The sequence below is a fragment of the Pteropus alecto genome, unplaced genomic scaffold (genome assembly GCF_000325575.1).
Source record: "Pteropus alecto unplaced genomic scaffold, ASM32557v1 scaffold164, whole genome shotgun sequence".
NCBI lineage: Eukaryota > Metazoa > Chordata > Mammalia > Chiroptera > Pteropodidae > Pteropus > Pteropus alecto.
Window position 1 is genome coordinate 4,293,469 of NW_006439568.1, and position 21,140 is coordinate 4,314,608.

Sequence of the window (21,140 nt, forward strand, 5' to 3'; positions counted from 1 at the left end):
CAGAGAGAAAAAGCAAGCAAGAGAGAACTCTACAGATGGTGGTATCCGAGTTTTCTCTTTCTCTTATTCACATTTTTTATTTTTAATTTTAATGAAATTTTTTATGGAAAAAAATGAATATTTTAATGGGGGAAAAAAGATGTTATTTGTATTTCTTAAAACTGAACTCTAATAAAATGATCCAGAAAGTAAATAAGCAAAAGACAACGCTCTGAAGTAACTCCAGAAGTACACGCTCCCCATTGCAAATGAGTTGTCACTGCAGCTTACACATAATTAGTTAGAAGAGCTCTTGCCCAAAAGGAAGGGTTTGGAAATCAAACTTCGATGACATGTAATGACACCAGCTTCTGGGCATGGAGTGAGAGCTCACGGGAGATTCTATTCCCTTGAGCTGGTCCTGTTATGTGTGTTAGGCAAAGCTCCCAGAACTGTTTCATAATTAATCAATCATCAGATTTGTCAGGCTAATAATCTAGGGTCCTCATTTCAATGACAGGAGCAGAAGAATCATCATCCCGCTTTTGGACAAACTAGTACAAAGAAACAGACAGTACTATGTGTTTGTCCCTCCTCTTCCTCTTTCTTGGCACCCAACCTGTGGCAGAGTTGGGGCTTTGTGACTGAGTGCTGACCAGCAGGACGTGGGCTAAAGTGACGGAAGCCACTTTCAGGTTGTCTGGCCATAGCCCCGTCAGCTTCCCAGATTTATCTTTCTCGCCCCAACATTCAATGGACATTGGGTAGCAGGGCCACTCAGTGGGCATTAGAACAGCAAAGTTCCTCTGCTCTGCAGAACCTGGAGATCAGCTTCCATCAAAGACTGTCCTGTGGAAGCCCCCAAAGATGTTAACCTCAACTAAATAACTTAGACCTGAAAAAATGGCCCTTGTGGGCAAAGGACATGAACAGGCCCTGGGATAAAACCGATTCCTGTGAATAGTCAGTTACATGTCATGGAATTGGAAGAATTTCATACAGGGGAAGTTAGAAGAGTAGTGGGTGGGTGGATGGGTTGGTCTGAGAGAGACAAGCTGAGAAGAGCAGAGTCAAGACAGGAACTGGGAGTTGGTAGGGGAAGAAAAGATGCCCATAGGGACATCTCTTCGAAAGAAAATTAATTGTGTGGGTGCTTTCTCCCAGAACCTTGGAGGAAAGTCACGGTTTCCACATCCCTTTAAATCTATGTGAAATAAATCTATGTTGTGATTCCCTCAAGTTACCTCCAACCCGTCGGTAGAGTCCGATATTCCCCAGCCTCGGTGGCAATGCAGTGGGGAAGAGAGGGACAGCACGGTAAAGAGCATTGCAGCCTGCCCCGCAGCAGCCTTTGACTTCTCCCCCTGTGCCCATGGAGAGAAAGTAACATCCAACTGAGGGGAGTGTCTGGGAAACCCAAGTGACGGCCAGCAACATGTGCTTCCAACAGAGCTGGGAGTGGTGAAGGAACTTACAAACGGCCAATGCAGGAGAAATGTGAGGTTAAATCTCCATTTCCCAAATACGTGTGCGTGTGCGTATGTGTGTGCTTGAATGTTCCCCATAATAGGGGACACATGCCCACAAGATATGGCCCTGAGAGTATTTTAGGTGACACTGAATATTATTGAACCTTATAATCAGAAAATTGTTACATACTCTCTACCTTCCTTGATCCTTGTGATTACAGCAAAGAGAAAGTTTTATTTTGGTGCCACTGTATCTTCACGCTCAAGCATTAGCTAATCTCAATTTTGAACAGAAAGAAAGGGGCCTCAGGCTCAGAGGCTGACACAGGGCACAGAATATAGCTAGAATTTAATAACACTGTTTTCATGGTTTTTATTTTTAGTTACTTTCTTTGTATAACATGTTTTTCTATTTTCAATAGTGATATAAAGTTTCCTTTTACAATAACTACAGTTAAATAAATGTAGAGGTTTATAGAAAAGAAATTGGAAAAACAGTATTTGGACAAGGCTGAAAAAATTGCTTTTCAATGTACTTCTTGCTTTGTGCCAAGCACTATTCCAAATACTTCACAAATATTAACTAGTTTATCCTCAGGGTAAGCCTGATGGATGAGGGATTCCTCAAGGTCACATAGCCTGTGCTGGGTGGGGACCGGCATTGAGGGTGCAGGGATGGGCTCCCGAGACGTGGCTTCTACCTAAGTGGCAGAAGTCAGGAAATACTAAAGGGAAGGATAGTGCCCCTGGGAGGTGGTGGGTAGACGCCTGGGCTATACTGATGAAATCCAGGTCTGAATCAATTGCCCTATATTTGACTTACTCCCATCCAAAGACTGCTGTAGGCAATCTGTATAGCTTTGACTCTATGAATGCCTGCTTACACTTGACCATTGAAGAGTTAAAAAGCGCGTTTGGGAGCAAAATGCTTCCAGTGCGTCCCCCGCCCCTAAGTTTCTGGGCTCTGATCCTCAGCAGTCTTCCAGCACAGCCAGCTTCTTCCTGTCTCTCATCGTTCCTGTACTGGAACATATAATGTTACTGCATTGCCTCCCTCCCTTCTCCCCGCTGTTTTTAATTGTCTCTAAGACTTTTGCTCTCTGGGAGAGTGACACCAGATGGCTCAACAATTTTAAGCCCGACTTCTTAAAGTAGACCCTCCATTTTATTAAAAATAGAACGAATATAATGAGTTAAAACAATTAGAGCATTAGATTCTTCACAATATCAAAAAGATTTCTGCAGAGCTCTCTCTCTCTCTGTCTCTCTCTCTCCCGCCCGCCCCGCTTCCCCTTCCACCCTCTCCTCATTGTACTTTGAATGATACATCTGCTTAAGCAAAGAACCATAATAATTTACCAGCCTCTACTATGGCTGGTGATTCTTTTTCATAATGGAAAAAGCTTTTTCAGGAAAGGATCAACCCCATTGGAGATAGTAATTTCATTTTCTTTCAGAGGCATGTAGAGAAAACAATGTTAAAGAAAACTTATTTCGCATGTATATTCTAGTGGATTTTCTTGCATAATATGTGGTGGAGTTTCCTGCCATCGGAGCAATCTTATAAAAATGTTAATTCAAATTTTGAGAGATGTACATTCAAACAAGATGAGGCCACCAGTAAGGATACTCACAGAGCAGGTCCAGAAACTGCCTGTCACAGCAGCAAGGGCAGCAGCCCTTGTCATGCCTACAGTTGTAAAGTGTCTTGCCATTGCCCCCACTTCATCTCATTTGATGCCCAGCATATCCAGCTGCTGGTGGCTAAACCCCCAAGTACCCTTCTAAACCCCACCTGGGCCCAGAGAACTCAGGTATGTGAGCCCAAGACCTTGGCCATTTTACAAAGAAAAACAATATCAATCGGAGAAAATTATACTGCTATTTTGGAAGCACAGAAGAAATGAGGTATGGAAAAAGTACGCTAAATAGACAAGGTTGGATAAAACCATGGCAGTGAACAAAAAGAAGACTAGGAACTCCAGACGAGTCCAACAAATCAACTATAATTTAAAAATAAATGAAAGAATAACTCTTGGGTAGCCACATATCCATGTATGCCAAGTGCTTTCACATAAATTATATCATTTTGTCCTATCAGTAAGCATTTCGACATGCCCAGTGTTGTGGTAAGTGCCAGGACGATGTGGTCCATGCCGAGGAAAATCTTACACACGAGTGTGGGGTGGGAGTTGAGAGGTTCTGGGACAGAGACGCACATGCAGTTACAAAGTTATGAGCACAGAGGAGCAGAGAGGAGGGAATGGCCAACTCGTCCTCGGGATGCCGCGGACGTAGGGTTAGCCAAGGCTTCCCTTAGGAAGAGATATGTAGTCTGAGTCTTGAAGGATACACAGAACTTTTGTCCATGTAAATATTGGCAAGGACTATTCTAGATTCTAAGGCTACATCAGTGAACAAAACAAAGTCCCTGCTCTCATGCAGCTATATTATATGTAGCTGGAGGAGAGATATCGTAAACACATGAATCTATTCTGTGTCAGTGCTGATAAGCACCATGGGGGAAAAACAGGGTAAAGAGAACAGTGATGGAGAGGAAGCATAGAAGGGATGACTATTTTCTGTAACGTCATTAAGGAAAGACTATCTAAAAACGTGGTGTTTGAATAAGTCTGAGGAAGGGAGGAAGCAAGCTGTACAGATATCTAGGAAATAGGGATGAAGATATTCCAGGGGGAGAATTAGCCAGTGCAAAGGCCCTGGGGTGGGGGTCTGCTTGGTGCGTTCAACAAAGAGGGAGGAGGGGAGTGTGCTTGGCACGTGCCGAGAGAGGGAAGGGTGGCATGACATGGAGTCGAAGAGCTGCCAGGGCTGGACTGCGGACAGCCTTGTAGAACAGTGAACAGATTTTGGTTATCACACCGAGTGAAACAGACAGCCATAGGGGCCCTGAGAAGCAGGAGACAGGATTTGACCAACACTGTTCAAAGATTATTCTGATTTCTGACTGGAGAATGGATTATGGAGGAGAAAGTGTGAGGACAGCAGTGAGACCTGTTAATACAGAAAAGAGATGGTGGTGGCTTGGTCCAGAATGGCAGTAATGGACGTGGCGAACATGGTGGCTTCCGGATACATTCTGAAGGTGGAGCCGGCGGGATTTACAGGTGGGATCTGATACGCAAAATGAGCGAAGTCAAGGATGACCCCGAGCCTTCTGGCCTGAGAAATTTATGAAATGGAGTTGCCATTTACTAACATGGAGAAGATCGTTAAAGAGCAGATTTGGGTGAAACAGGAGAGAAGCCGAAGGCCGTTATGAAGATACTAAAGTTTGAGATGCCTTTCAGAAAACTACAAGGAGATTTCGTGTAGGAAGTTGCATGCACACATATGGAATTCGGGAGACAGATCTAGGCTGCAGGTGCAAAACTGGAAAATGGTATTTAAAATCATGAAGCCAGAGAAGACCCTTAAAGAATAAATATTAATGTAGAAGGAATAGAAGGAGAGAAAGGAAGAGGAGGAGGAGAAATGTGATTTAAGTCCTGGATGTTCCAACATTTTGAGGTGGAAGAGAAAAGAAGGAATAAACAAAAGAGATTAAGAAAAAGTGACGCTGAGCTAGAAGGAAAACAGATCCAGTGGTGTCCCAGAAGCTGGGCGAAGAGGAACATGAGAGTTGCCGTGAGCATCTAGCAAGATGGAGGTCACTGGTGGCCTCTTTCAGCAGAGCGGATTCAAGAGAAAACTGGAAAACAGAAAGGGATAATAGTGAGTATAGAAAATATTTGAGATCTGTATGAAGGGGGGCAAAGCAATGGGACAGTAGCTGCAGGGTGCACAGTATCAGAAGACGGTCTTTTAAGATCGAAAATATTATTGTATGTTTGTATGTTCTCGTCCAGTAGAGAGGGAAACTATATGGGCGCATGACTTAATAGGAATTTTTAAAAAGGAAAATATGCTACTGAGATTAATTAGAAAGATTTGGTGAACTTTTGCTGCCTTATTAAAACCCTGACACTTAAGAATCCCACTTAAAAATTAGTGATTTAGGTTTGAGGAAGGGATCAAAGAGAGTAAGGATAAAAAAAAAAAAACACTCACATCTGAGTACAAGGCATTGTGCATGCTAGAAAAATAATCTCTGCTGCCTGCACACCTTTTTTGAGGTGGCCCCGAGTGATCCCACTGCTCTTTCCCCCAAGCACACCTTCCTGTGGACCTGTTGGTATGTTTGTGCAAAAAAATATATATAAAAAGTCTGTTAACTGAAGTTGATATTCGTCTGTATTTTTCGCTTCAGTAGGAGTCATTGTGTGCTTAATTTCATAGAGGTAATAATTTTTCTCTGTCTTTCACCATAACTGCAAAACAAATTTTGAGCTAATGGTTCCACAAGGCAAAAAGTCACCAGAGAAGTTGCCAGACATTTCAAGAGAGGTATAATACAAAGAAAATAAAGAGCATAACCCTACAGAGAGACTCGTACATGATTTAATCAATAATTCAAAGAGGTAGAGAGAACTGTGGGCTGTAACTGGTCAAGTTAGCCCAACTTCTGCAGCTATAACTAGATGCAGTTTACGGCTGAATTTGGGGTTGCTGCTAGGTGAGAGTGAATGTTTGCTCAAGAAGACCATGATAAAATAATAGGCAGGAATAATTTTCCTAAAGAAACAATGGAGGAAGTTGTGCTGGATAAGATCTGAAAGTAGAAAAAAGCAAAGGATTGGACTAGTTCCTCTTTCGCCTTTGCAAGAATTAACTTTTTACTATCATAACTCATTGTAGAGTTAGACATTTTTAGAATTCTTAACAATCGCCCATATAATGTCTCCCTTGTTTCCTTGTCCACAACTCACGGCTTCAGCCATCACCGTGCACAGGTGACTCCCCAAATGTCTATCTTGATCACATCCCATCCCCAACCTAGGACGCTCCTCTTCATTCCTTGAAGATTTAGGTCCTGGCTCACCATTACTCCTTCAATCCTACTTCTCATACTGCCCAGTGATCTCAGCGTCCACATGGGTGAGTCCGCAAAGTCCTGACCGCTCGGCCCTTTGTCCTCCTCTCCTCCAGCCATCTCGTCCTGAGCTCTGCCTCTGCTTCCCATTCCCAGTCATGAGAGTTGGTCCAGCTGATGGAAATGCATTAATCTGCACACTTATAACATGTTGATTTTTCTATAAGCACACTATACTTCATTACGACTTTAAACCATAAGGGTTTTTAAAGGATTTTTTTTCCGTGAGTGCTATGAGATGCTTGCTGAGAGTCAAGTGAATACAGAATGGGTAGTACAAGAAAAGCAGCTATAAACACCAGCTGCGCCCACACGGTCAGACACAGAAATGAGGACTGTAATCGCCATGGGTATTTCTTCCTTATTTGTTATGAATATATACATATATCCTCACATGGAGCATTTCCCAACCCCAGAAATTCACAGATTTGGGCCAGTGTTCCACCGCCGAGTGCACAGGACATCATCATTACCAAAGAAATAGACAAATTCTGGGGCCAGCGGATAATATAAGAATGTTTATAGTAGCTATATGCGTAATCTTTAAAAATTGGAAACAACCTAAATATCCAGCCACAATAGAAAGGATAACTGAATTGTGGTATATTCACACAATAGAATATCATATATAAATAAAAAGCAAATTATGCAATTGTGCTCCTTGGTATTTACTCGAAGGCGTTAAACACTTAACGTCCACAGGAAAACCTGCATGTAGATGTTTACAAAAGCTTTATTCATAATTGCCAAAACTTAGAAGCAACCTAGATGTCCTTCAGTGGGTGAATGGATAATTAAAAGGTGATACATCCAGACAGTGGGATATTATTTGGCACTAAAAAGAGACATATAGGAGACTTAAATGCATATTACTAACCGAAAGGAGCCAATCTGAAAAGGCTACATACTGTTTGATGTCAACTATATGACATTCTGGAAAGGCGAAACTATGGCAACAACCAAAAGAGCAATGGTTCCCAGGGTTTGGGTAGAGAAAAGGATGAATAGGAGGAACATAGAGGACTTTTAGGGCGATGAAAATACTCTGGATGGTACTCTAATGATGGATGCAGGTTATGCGTTTGTCCAAACCCATAGAATGTCCAACACCAAAAGTGAACTGTAATGTACACTTTGAACTTTGGATGATAAAGACGTGTCAGTGTAGGTTCATCGATTGAAATAAATATACCCCTCTGGTGGAGGATGTTGATAATGGGGGAGGCTGTGCATGTGGGGAGGGTATGTGGGAAATCTCTGTACCATCTACCCAACTTTTCTGTGAGCCTAAAACTGCTCTAAAAATAACTTCTATTTTAAAATAAAAACCTATGACTACAAGCAACAATGTGGGTCAGTCTAACATACAGACTAATGAGCAAAAGCAGACAGATACAAAAGAGTGTAAACTGTATGATTCCACAAAACTCAAAGATACACAAAAATAAGGTGATAGATGGCAGAATAGTACTTATCTCCTGGGGGGGCATTAGTTAGGAAGGAGCACAAGAGAGTTTCATGAGCTGTTGGAAATGCTCATTTCAGATATTAGGCATATGCACGCATGCACACGCACATGCACATGTGCTCACGGGCGCACGGGCGCACGCGCGCACACACACACACACACACTGTAGCTGAGTCTTCCAATTTCATGAAGAGGTTTGGGAGAGGAAAGGGTCGAGAGGTTGTTCCATGACTACGGCCCAGCTGGATCCATGATTTAAGGGTAGGAGAGCACAGCTGAGTGACTATCTGTAACTTCTCATTAGAAACTTTTTATTTTGATTCAAAGAAAAACTTATTCCATCATTTTTCTAAACTGGATTGCATGGTCTCAGTTGGCACAAGTTAATTTATAGGGCTATATTGGAGGAAATGTAATTATCTGCCCAGATTTCAAGTTACTCAAAGCCCAAACCTAAGCCTTCTGAGAGTCCCACAGGTTTTCCCGTTTATAGTCAAACAGAGACAGTGGGAAGGTGCCCGAGGTTTGAGGTTCTGACTGATCTATGACCATTTCATGCCCCGTGCAGGACACACTAGCTCTGGGAATCTGATTGCTTCCCAGTCTCTAAAGAAAAATGAAGTGTGACCGAAAGGCTGAAAACCTTTAAAATTGAATCTGTATTCTATTTTCATAAAAGGGAACATTTCGGTAGGTGAGTGCAACTGTGGAGGTGATATTAACAAGATGTCGATCTGTGTGCACTTGGCAGGACTTACCGAAGGTCGTGCTATTCTGTTCACCTTCTATGCATCAGATGCACTCACTCGACCGTATTTTATCTTTGTGTCAATCTGTGAAGTAAGTTTTATTATCCCCATTTTCCTGATAAGAAAAGTGAAGCTCAGAATGACTGAACAACTCATCCAAGGTTACTTAGCCAGTATTTTCAAAACCGATGTCCCTGCCTCGAAGACACAATTCTAAATACGTGCATCTAACAAAGGAACGTCAAGACATATGAGGCAAGAACTGGTACAACTGAAAAGAGAAGTAAACACATCCACTATTATAGATGGAGATGTCAACACTTCCCTTTCAGTAACTGATAGATCGAGCCGGCAGAAAATCAGGAAGGATACGGATGAACCAAACAGCTCTAACGGTCAACTTGAGCTAATTGACATTTATAGAATGCTCCACTGAACAGCAGACACATTCTTCTCAAATTCACATGCAACATTCACCAAGATTCATCATATTCTGGACTATAAAACACATCTTTAAAAAATTTTTTAATAAAAATCATAGAGTATATTCTCAGATCACAATGTAACAGAAAGATAGCTAGAAATTATCCCGAATATTTGGAAATTAACACTCCTAAATAAGTCATGGGTCAAAGAATAAGGCTCACGATACATTTTTAAAATATTTTGAATTAAATGAAAAGAAAGTACAACTTATCAAAATTTGGATACTGTGAAAGGAGATAATTTATAGCATCAAGTAATATATTATAAAAGAAGAAAGATTTAAAATTTATAACATAAGCTTCCACCTTAAGAAACTAAAGAAACAAGAGCAATTTAAACCTGAAGGAAGCAGAAGAAAAGAAATAAAACCTGTGTTATAATTCTTACAAGGGAGTCAAAGGTACAGTATTTTCTCAAGCAAAGCTATATTCCAGAGACATCTGACATGCGCTCTTGAACCAGTCTATCAACTACATTGCAATGGTTTGAATGTTTGAATTCATATGTTGACATCCTAACCCAAAATGTGATGGTGTTAGGAGGTGGGGCCTTTGGGAGGTGATTAGGTCATGAGGGTGGAGCCCTCATGACTGGGATTCGAGCCCTTATAAGAGAACCTAGAGTGTTCTTTCACCCTCTTCCCGTCATATGAGGATACGAAGAGAAGACGACCATCTGTAATTCAGAAGAGGGCTCTCACCAGAACCCAGCCATGTTGGCATCCTGATCTCAAGCTTCTAGCCTCCAGCACCATGAGAAATAAATTTCTGTTGTTAAGCCACCGAGTCTATAGGACAGCCCGAACTGACTAAGACATATATTCACCTCTCAAAGTCTCGCCCTACAGCCCTCCTCTCCAGCACCCCTCATCAATAAACTCAGCTCAGGAATGTCACCTCAGCATTTCTCTTGCATCTATCCTGGGAATGCCCATCCCAGGGGTGCTGTTTAAGCAGAGCACCCAATCTGCCACTTTCTATTCACATCTCTGCCTTCTAGTGCCAGCCTAAATACCTCCTCCCTCCTCTTTATGCCAAACAAACAAACAAACAAAAACAAAACACTTCCCCTGCATGCACTTCAGCTCACTTGTAACCTGCTCTTCTAGCTCATCAAATATGTCCTGATATGTTTACATATAAATTTAGGCTTGTGACATTGTGATTTACAATAAGAAATATACATGCAATCATCATCCTGTTCCTGGCACAGAACTGCTAAAATCTTTGGAATTTCCTATGTGATGAGCACCATAAAGATGTCTTTTGTTATTTTAATGAGGTAGCTTTGGGAAAGCCCCTGGGTCACCTAAAGATGGGGGCTGGTTGCCAGGAGAAACGAGCATGTGATTAGAGGGTGGGAACTGTCAGTCTCACCACCACCTCCAGGATGGGGAGAAGGGCTAGAGATTAAATCAATCACCGATGGCCAAAACCTTAATCAGTCATGCCTGTGTAATGAAGCCTTCATAACAACCTAATGGGGTGGGCTTCTGGTGGGTGAACACATGGTAATGGGGGGAGAGTGAGGTACATAGAAGACTTGTCTCACTTGAACCGAAGTTCCGGAACAAGAATAGACTGCCTCAGAGAGCGTGGAGTCCTTGGATCACACGTCTAATGAAGCATTTCTTATGCTCCTATACATTTCAGATTTGAAAAGATCAAGATCATCACCATGACAACCAGAGGCAGTACTGGTACTGCCGCTTTGCTTTCTTTATGAGAAAAACTAGTCTTAGGAAAACACGTTCTTTCTCATTCGCTGATTTCTATCATTCTGGTCACCTACTGTTGAACCACAGCATGAAGCTCTCATATCTCTTCTGACAGACTCTATTTTTTTTTTTTTTTTTTTTTAGGCGAGACAACCCTTGGTTGACCTCACAGATTGCAAGGAACTTGTCAGCTTACAATCCCTTATTTTTTATTTTTTACGCCTACAGCACCTGGTCTTCCTAGGTGGTCTTCCATCCAAGTACTAATCAAGCCCGACCCTGCTTAGCTTCCGAGATCAGATGGGATTGGGTTTGTTCAGGGTGGCATGGCCGTAGACTGATTGATAGACTCTAAACAAATAAAAAATCAGAAGAATTTTTTGAGTACTGTAGGTGAATGACACTGGGCAATATGTTTAAACTTAGAAACTGTCCAAAATACTTTTACATAATTGTAATTTGTCGAAAACCTCCGCAGCATGAAACAGCCATTATAAATATCTCTCTTAAACACCAGAGGTTATATTAAGCATGCAAAACAAATCACAACTCTTAAACAGAAAAAAAAAAATGCAAATAAAAAAACCCTTGTTTATGGCTTGGATACAACTGAAGAGATTAAGAATGGGTAGAATATTTTTGCTATCATTATCTCTTACACTAGACTGATTTTATGACTTTGAACATCTGAATGATCCTCCACAAACCTAGATATTCTGCGAGTAGAGAAGTTTATGTTTCAGAGGGATGAGAGATGGGCTCTGAAGGAAAACAATTTCACAAGAGAATCCTTATCTCTTTAAATATAAAATGTCAGGAAACATAAAAAAGAAAATGATGAAAAACATACAATGGCTGAGTTTAAATAAAAGAACTTTGTCTCAACCTGATTCATTTGTCAAGTAGGTTCTTCGTGTGGCTCCCAGGGGTCCTTCACCAGTCTTGAAGGCCCAGAGAAAGCATAGGCAACATAAAAACTCAAGAATCAAAGTACTTTTAGATCTACATGATTTGCTTCACTTCCTTGTCATTAAAGGCGACTCCCTTTCCCGAGAGATCCGGTTTCTGGTTTCGTACTTCTCATTTTCAAAGATGGGGCTTAGTCTCTTTTGCTTTCCCAGCGCCCTGTACTGTTCATATCGACTCAATGACTGTATCTTGACCATCAACAGTGAGTCAGACCCTCAGCCAGACTGTGCAACACTAGAATCAGTGAGACTGGCACTTACCCTAAAAGAGCTCAAAGAACAACTGGCCCCCTGTTTCTGGCTATCCCATGGGGTGTCAAGATTTATAAGGCCTAAGCTCTGCCCTTAAAGTTTCTACCTACTTACAAATGACATGAACACAAGAGCAACAAAGATTCTTCAGACATTCAGAATATTTAAGTGACTCTTATTTTTCATACATAAGAAGGCTGGAGGCATTCAGTTCCCTAATTGCAGAAAGCATGTTTTCTTTTTCTTGTTGTTATAGCATGAGCCATGATTAGGCTCTGCAAGTCCAGATAACTAGCCATCACCTTAACATGTTGAACAGTGTTGCTGCCACGTGTCTGTTCACGCTCATCTCTCTGCGTGATATATACTCCTGTGCTCTCCCTCTGGCAAATTCCTATTTATTTTTAACACCAGCACAACTGTCATAAACTCTCGCCTGGCTCTCTTCTTCCTTCCTCCTAGCACAACTCCTTCCTATGTATTCCAGAGCTCTTTTTAAGTTTCTCTATTATAGTATCCTTCCCACTGTATTATGGTCATTTCTGTGTGTGCTTCCTTTGCTTGGGTGAATACCTTTGGGAACAAAGAATCCCACTCATTTCAGTGTCCTCAGCTCATACCACATACAAAGACCTTATTTTTTGTTGGTGGTGTTGAATTTACGTAACACTATATCTCTTGAAATTTAAGAACTGGGTCTTGTACAATATTGGACAGCAAGCTGCAGGATCATTGCTCAATTTCTATAAAAATTATACCTGTATTTTTATCTGTCTTCAGAAAAATACTTTGGTTTAATAAGGCTAATTAAAGGATAATTCATTTAACAAGAATTCTTTGAATGTCCTTACTGTGTCTAAGAATAAGAGGATACAAAAAAAATGAGAAACCACTCATGCACAACAGGAATAGTAATTACTTTTTCTGGCACCTGAGAATATAATAATTAGCATTGTGCCCGTTTGTTCACCATCCTCTGTGTCAGATGTCCCCTGGCTCCAAACTAATTCGCTCATATTTGCCCATTAGAAGCTAACAGCTTGTTTTCATCTTCTTTGCTTATTCTATTCTTCCAGGAACATGAGCTTCTCTGCAGCTGCTCAGATCTCTGGCTGACCTCTGAACAATAGACGTGGGGACAGACTCCAACCAGTCCAGACAAAGCTACATGATCTGAACTGAAATCTCAGCTGCCCCACCACAGGGAGACTGCAGTCGAGTTTAGCAGGTTAACTGACTGCTAAAGCAAACTTAACCAATGCTCTCTTGATAAAGATAACTGAATCCAGAGTCTCTACAACTTATCATTGACAATGCGCAGAGTATAATCCAAAGTTACTCAACATATGAAGAAACAGGAAAAAGTCACCCATTTTAATAGAAAAGACAATTTATGGAGACCAACCTTGAGATAACCCAGACAAAGATCTTAAACAAGACTTAAGAAAAATATGTTTGATATAAATATGAATAACTGTATATACATGAAAAATATAGGAAATGGAAACTATAGAAAAACAACCAAATTATATAAAACTATAGGACTGAAATGTATAAAATCTGAAATAAAAATTCACTACCTGAGCTCAATAATAAATTGGCAATGACAGGAAAAAGTCAGGAAACTGAAGAAAAACTAACAGTAATAATCTAATCTGATAAAACAGAAAAAAGTTTTAAGAAAACACAGTCTCAGGGGCTTATGGACAATATCAAAAGCTATCGCATATGTGTTGTTGGAATACAATGAGGAGAGAGAAAAGAATGAAATCGAAAAAAATATTTGAAGACATAATGGCTGAAATTTTCCAAATTTGGTTAAGAGACATATATTTACAGATTCGAGAAACTCAGCAAATAACAAACAGGATAAATACAAAGAAAATTCAACTAGTTAAACTGTAGTCAAATTTCTGGAAGGTAAAGATAAGAAAAAAATCTTAAAAGCAGCCAGAGTTAAAAATTACATACAAGGGAAAAACAATTTGACCACAAGCTTTTCTTATCAGAAGCCAATAGGGCAATTCTTTCAAGGTGCTGATAAAAACAAGAACAAAAAAAACCTGTTAACCCAGAATTCTATATTTAGTGAAAATACACTTCAGGAAAGAAGTAAAAAAAAAAAAAATGACATTTTCAGATCAATGAGAACCAAGATAGTTTATCACTAGCGGATTCGTATTCAAGAAACAATTTTTTTTTTTAAATTAGATTTGGGAGCCAGACAGATCTAGTTTGAAAATTAGGGAACTCACTTAACTTCTGCATTTGTATAATAGACACACAATGCCTATTTTGCAAGTTGTCATGGGAAATCAATGAGCATATGTGCCTGTCTCCAAACACCCAGTAAATGCTCAACATATGTTACTCTGGTCTCTCTCTCCCCTTGTCCCTCCCTTTAAGCCCATGCTTCGACAGTCATCCATGTATGACTTCTACCTATGATATCCATCTCCTACCTGCCTTTATATTTTTCTTCTATTTGAGCCACTTTTTAATTTGAACAAATATTTCAGTTTAACATCCGTTAGATAACACTTGTTTAATGTGCTAGTTATATTTTCCTAAGAATAAAGACATAGCTATTAAATGTTTTAAACTATTAAAAACACCTTATTCATACAGCACCTAAAATAATTTCATATCCCGGCATGTGGGGAGATACTACTCTAATCTAACCTCCTTCTCACTAGGGTCAGGCATTAGGTCTGATTTGTTTACTTCTTCTCTGGTACCTAGAAGAGTCCATTTAAATATTTAATTAATTCATTAATTTAGAAATCAATAAACCGAGGTTCAGAGACATAAATGGCTTTGACTTGCCCATGGTAGTTAAATTATCACTACTGTGACTTTGAGTTTCAATTCCCTTCTTCATGCTCCAGGTGGCCAGTGGTTCTTCTCGATTCTGTTCCATTGGTCTATCTATCCCTGCAGCACTATCCAAACTATCATAATTAGTTTTAGAAATCTTGTTCTCTGGTAATTTAAGTCCTCCAACTTTGTTTTTCTTAAAGATCACCTTTGTTATACTTGGCCCTTTTTTTAGAGTCAGCATGGTAGTTTCTACTACCACCTCTTTAAAAATACTTCTGGGCCTTTGATTAGAACTACATATATAGAACAAGTTAGGGAGACTTAACTTACAATATTAAACCTTCCCATCCATGAACACGGTATATTCCTACATTTATATAAATCTTATTTGATTTTACCCAAAATAATTATTTTGTAATTTTTGTAGTTTTTTGTTTTGTTTTGTTTTTTGCTACATATTTTATTAGATTTATTCCCAGGTAAACTGTATTATTTTTCTATTTGTTGAGATTTGGGGTTGTTTATTTGTTTTATTTAGAAGATCTTGGTAATAAATATAAATTTAGTTAAAACCTGGCTAATTGGTATGGAGCTGCTGCATGACTTTAGCTAACCATTTCCACTTTCTGGGCCTTAATCACCTCATCTTTAAGTTAGTTGTTCCCCATCATGAGTTCACACTGTACTGTCTATTTCCTGTTTATAGCTCTTTACACAATTTCAATTTTACTTTTATTTGTGTAATCATTGCTTAATATGTTTCCTCCATGACTGTATGCCCATTGAGGGAAGAGACGTTATCTTTTTCCAATGCCTGATACAGTTCCTATAGAGTAGGTATGCATAAATATTGGTCGACTGAGTAAATGTAAAATAAATTTTTTTTCCCATTCCTAAAATTCCATAAGTATAAATGGACATGAGCATAAAGCAGTCAGATCTAAGAAAATTTGTTTCTACTCTTGGGAAAATGCTTCCAGGAGGTATTGACCCAGATCATTCTGATGTCTACCTGACCAGAAGTTTTCCCAGCTTAGATGGGGCAGCAATGGCATTCCCAGGCAGGAAATATCAGTGAAGTCTACTTCTATGGAAATATGAGGTGTCTCATTCCAGCATGGAACTTGGCAAAAACACTCATGTCTGTCAAAGCAAAAATGTCCTAAGTAAACCTTGATCTTTCTATTTGTCATCAAAGAGTCACATCAGAGATTATAATATTTTTATAACCTTGATATGTGGCCCTGGCCACATCTGTTACAAAATATAAAACCCAAGACCAGGCCCTAAAGGATGATCGATGACTTACTTTAACTCTTAATCCTCTTTACTATCATCAACTCATTTTTAAAATGAAAAAAAACATAAGCTCAGAGAATTAGGTACTTTGGTACCTAATTGAGGAAGTAATGGAGCCAGAATTTGATCATAGCCCTGTTTAAATCCAGTGTCCCAGCATTTTTTTCTGCCCACTATACCACGGCTTATTTGAGAATTCCCGAAGACTCACAAAGTTTCTAATTTTAACCAATAAAATAATTGTCAAAAAACCTTTTTCTTAATATAGAAAATATTGGAGTTCTTCTGTAAGTGAATCAAGGGAGCAAAGAACACAATAAGAGATGAGATGAATGTGCTCATGACTCAATGTACTCAACTCAACACTGCTGGCTACCGTTTGGTTTGGACCATCATACAGTTAAAATTTTTTTCTTAGCCAAGTATTATATCATTTATACTTTAAAGAATGATAATTACAGACAGGAAGCATGAATAACACTAATGTTGAAATACAAGAGATTGATGAGGAACATAAAATGATTATAATTTGGCATATTCTCCTCAAAATGATTGGCACGAAAGCTGTTACTCATAAGCATCTCATCAGATTGGGTTTTTTTTTTGTTTTTTTTTTTTTTGGTAAATTTAACTGTCTCTGGAACCTCAGGAACAATGTTAAAAAAGAGGAAACATAATGGTCCTCTTATTTAACCTGGTTCTTCATTGATGACCCATATTCCATGCATTACATGCAAAGAAGTGCAAAGCTTTTTAAATTCATAAGGTATTTCTTGAGATTATGTTACTGTGAAAGCAGTTTGTGAGTCAGAAAAGGTGGGGTATGCTGCACAATACTAGGAAATGACACTACACAAATTTTCCATTTTCCCCTTTGTCTTGGATAAAGGCAACCCAAGGAAAGAGTAATAAATACTTTAAATAGACTCAAAAATTTAACCCAGGATTTTTCAACCCTGGCTGCTCATTTAAATTGCCTGGGGAATTTTTTTTTTTTTTTAAGTGCAGGTACCTGGGCCCTAAAATTGGAGATTTTAATTCAATTCTTCTAAGATGGGATCTTAGGTATTTTTAACTTACCCCAAGTGATTCTAACATATGTGCCTTAACTAAACAACCCTTCTTTAAACAGACAGTACAATTACTTACCAGCAAAAATTCATTTTAAATCCAGAGTCTATCCCGAGTTTAGGTTAGAAAACACAGGCCCAAAAGCCAGACTCCTGAGTCCAAGGGCTGACGCTGCCACTGTGTGATCTTAAGCAAATCACCTTGCCCCTCTGGCATTTGGCATTCTCCCCTTGAACATCAGCACTCTGAACCACGTGACCTTTAAGATCCCTACTGTCTCTAACATTCAATTAATTATTAAATATTATAATTGTTATATTAATAAGTTATAATAATATAACAATCAGCAAAGCCATATAACACTGTGGCAAGAGATTAAGCTTTGAAGTCAGATCATCCTGGATTCAAATTCCAGCCCTGCTAAATTTCTATGTGACTTCAGCCAAGTCACTCAACCTCTTTGAATCTATTCTGAAAGAGAGATACTACATCACAGGACTGCTAAGAAGCTTCACTTAGATAAAGAACTTGCACACTGTCTGTCTCAACAGATTGCAGCTGTTATTATTACTGTTTTTATGCTCTGGTTGTTTCTACTGCTGCTGTTATCACTATCATCATTATTTCCAGTGCAGCGAGAATGAAAGAATGATTCTTTGGAAAAGGGGAGGAGAAATATCAGTGGATTTGATTGACTCGACTATCCCTGATTTCTTGGGTTTCACATCCAGGCCAGCAGGAGGCTGACATGGCGATCACTCATGCAGAGAACTTCTCTGAAGGACAATTTTTCTCTCCAAGGAACTTCACAAACTTGGCTGCAGATGGACCCTGCAATAGAATGGCTGTTTCCAAAGTGAAGCAACCATGACAACACTGCCCCAAAAGATGCAATAATGGCTTCCTATTGCCAAGTAAAGTTTTCAACAGACACATTTGACCCTCACCTCATCCCACCTTTTACCTCATCACCAACGCCATCTCTGCCCAGCACCACATTTGGGCAAGTATTATCAGCTAGACCCCGGGGTCAGCTGCTGTAACAAAAATCCAAAATAATAGTGGCTTAAATTAGACAGAAAGCTTTTTCTCTCCATTCTCTGTTTTACGTAACTTTCCAGATTTGAGCCAGTATTTTACCATAGGACCACAGAGGTCCATGCAGCACCATCTACAGTTCTCCAATGTCTCCAAAATAAAGTATGTTAAGTGAATGCAGACACGCGTATTCCTCCAGCTGGAAATAATAAATAAATTAACAAGAGTGAGAGTGACTCAAAGCAGATTGCTCTTGGGAAAGGGATCAGGGTGATTCCATGAGAGGATATATTAGGTCAGAGTAGCCTAACTTCTGTGCAAACAACCCCCAAATCTCAGTGGCACAGACAGAGCCCAGGGCAGGTGATGAGAAGACTGCTCCACACAGTCATGCGGTGACTCAGGCTCCTTACATCTAGTGACTCTACCATTCCCTGGAGTCCTGGAGCTCTTGCTGGGACTGGCTGGTAGTCCGGGGGAGAGGGAAGGAGATGGAGATGGTTTTCCTGTCCTTAACCTCCTTGGCCTAGAAGCACCACCCATCTCTTCCACTCCATTGCAATAGCGAGATGGCCCCACCCACATGCAAAAGGACTGGGAAATTTAGCGTAGTGGTTTTCCTGGAAAGAAGTGGGTTTGGGGAGCATTAATCCAGACTCTGCCAAACAAAGAAAGTTTGAGTTTTAGTGTAACCATATAAAAAATGAACTCATGAGCTTATTTCAAAAAAAAAAAAAGTGCTTATTCATAGGGAAGAGTCTGGTGGCACTTTGTGTTGAGATAATCCTAGTTCTCTGGAGAAAGAACTGTGTATGAGAAGCCCTGGTGAGTGAAGCTTATACCCTCACTCATTTCCCAAACATTTACTGAGCACTGGGTAAGCACTGATGAACAAAACACAGTTCCTATCTTTGTGGAGCTTACTCTCTAGCTAAGGATATAGACAAGCAAAAGTAGTCACAGGGATATAAAGTACGGGATCGGGAATATAGTCAATAATATAACTCTGTATGGTGTCAGGTGGGGACTAGATTTATGAGGGGATCACTTTGTAAGTTACATAAACATCTAACCACTATGCTATACACCTGTAACTAATATAATATTCAATGCCAATTGTAATTGAAAATTAAAATTTTTTTAAATTGGTAGGCCTATTCTCTTGAATAATGATGGACTTAAGTTAAATTATATTAATATAATTATAAATTATATTTATAATTTGAATTTAAATTGCATTAATTAATGATGGACCTAAGTTAAATTGTGTTAATTTTTTAAATTTTAAATGTTTATGTACTATAATTATTTTTTAATCTGTGTCTTTAGAAATACTTTTAGCTGCAAATAAGACAATTTAGAATAACTTTAATGGAAGTAATTTTTGTCACATAACAAGGAATTCAGAGGTTGTTAACAGTGGTTCAGCTGCTTGACAATAATACCATGGACCCTGGCTCTATCTGATGCACCACCATCCTTACTTATTGTTTTTCGTTATATGCTTGACACTCATGGTCATGAAATGGCTACTGCACCTCCAGACATCACGTCCAAGTTCCATGTAGGAAGAAGGGGGAGGGGAAAAATCTCTCTCCTCACAAGCCTTTGTCTTTTCCTTTGGTAAGGAAAGCCCACCCCATTACATCTCATCAGCCAGACCTGGATCACATGGCCACTCTTAGCCCAGTTAAAGGACAAGGGGATGAGATTATCAAACCAATTTACATTGGTCAGGACTGACTCTCTGAGGCTGCATGCAGTGGGGGCCAACTCATGCTGAGATCCCTTCCCCTAGTGCCCCCCAAAAAAACACATCGGTGTTCTGCTGTCAAAGAGGGGGACCGCCACAAAGAGGGACACTGCCGGCGGGGTAGACCACAGGCTAGGGACAGGGGCTGCCGCTCCAAGCATGTGCTGGTTTAGCCCAAGGGTTCGGTCTAGGAAAACTGTATGGAGGCCTGGCCACCAGATGTGTGACAGGCCAGAGAGGCTCCAGAGTTGCCCAGGAATAGGGAAGTCACCGGGTGGCAGTCTGCAGGGGTGACTGAGCCTGCGCACGAGGACGAAGGCGGTATGCTCGGGACCTCCTAAATCCCCCAGGGCACAGTGAGGGAAGACGAGCTCACTCTGGTGGCCCTTCCTCCCACGCTGCTTGAGAGGAAACTTCCATACACATCTCAGACCTTTCCAGGTCATCCACCGAAGAGCGATCGTGAGGACTATCGTAGGCGGAATGGTGGCCCCCAGAACACATGTCCACTCAGAGCCTGTGAATGTGACCTTATTTGGAAAAATAGTACAACTATATACTGTCATAAAAGTTAAGGAAATGTGGTCTTTCTCTTTCTCGCTCTCTATGAAAATGTACTCACCCTTCCTGTGATGACGTGAGATGATAAAATGCCCACGTGACGGAATGAAGGGAGGTGAGAGACGCGGACGACGTGACGCAGGCTTAGGCGGCTACTAACCTTCTGACGATCCGTAACAAGCGCGTTCCGACTTCTCGGTGGCGTAGTCCAATTGCAGCTCCACTACTCTCACGCTTTGAGGCCACTGTGAAGCGGTAGGAGGGTGACTTGGACACAAGCCGGTCAGTCTCATAACCAGGATGGCTACTAAGTAACTAATGGGCAGGGAGCGTCCATAGCGTGGAGACGCTGGATAAAGGGATGATTCACATCCTGGCGGGACAGAGCAGACATCGCGAGATTTCATCACGCTACTCAGAACGCGGCACAGTTTTAAAACTTACAAATTGTTTATTTCTGAAAATTTCCATTTAATATTTTCAGACCTCGGTGGACCGCAGGTAATGAAAACTATGG

The 21,140-nt window shown here is 40.3% G+C and overlaps 1 non-coding gene across 1 annotated transcript; it reads right to left on the reverse strand.

Annotated features, from left to right (window-relative positions):
• Positions 1-11,080: 11,080 nt before the first annotated feature.
• Positions 11,081-11,199, reverse strand: LOC112483634. The gene has a single exon (XR_003047721.1). It is a non-coding gene; the product is annotated as a 5S ribosomal RNA (ribosomal RNA).
• Positions 11,200-21,140: the final 9,941 nt, after the last annotated feature.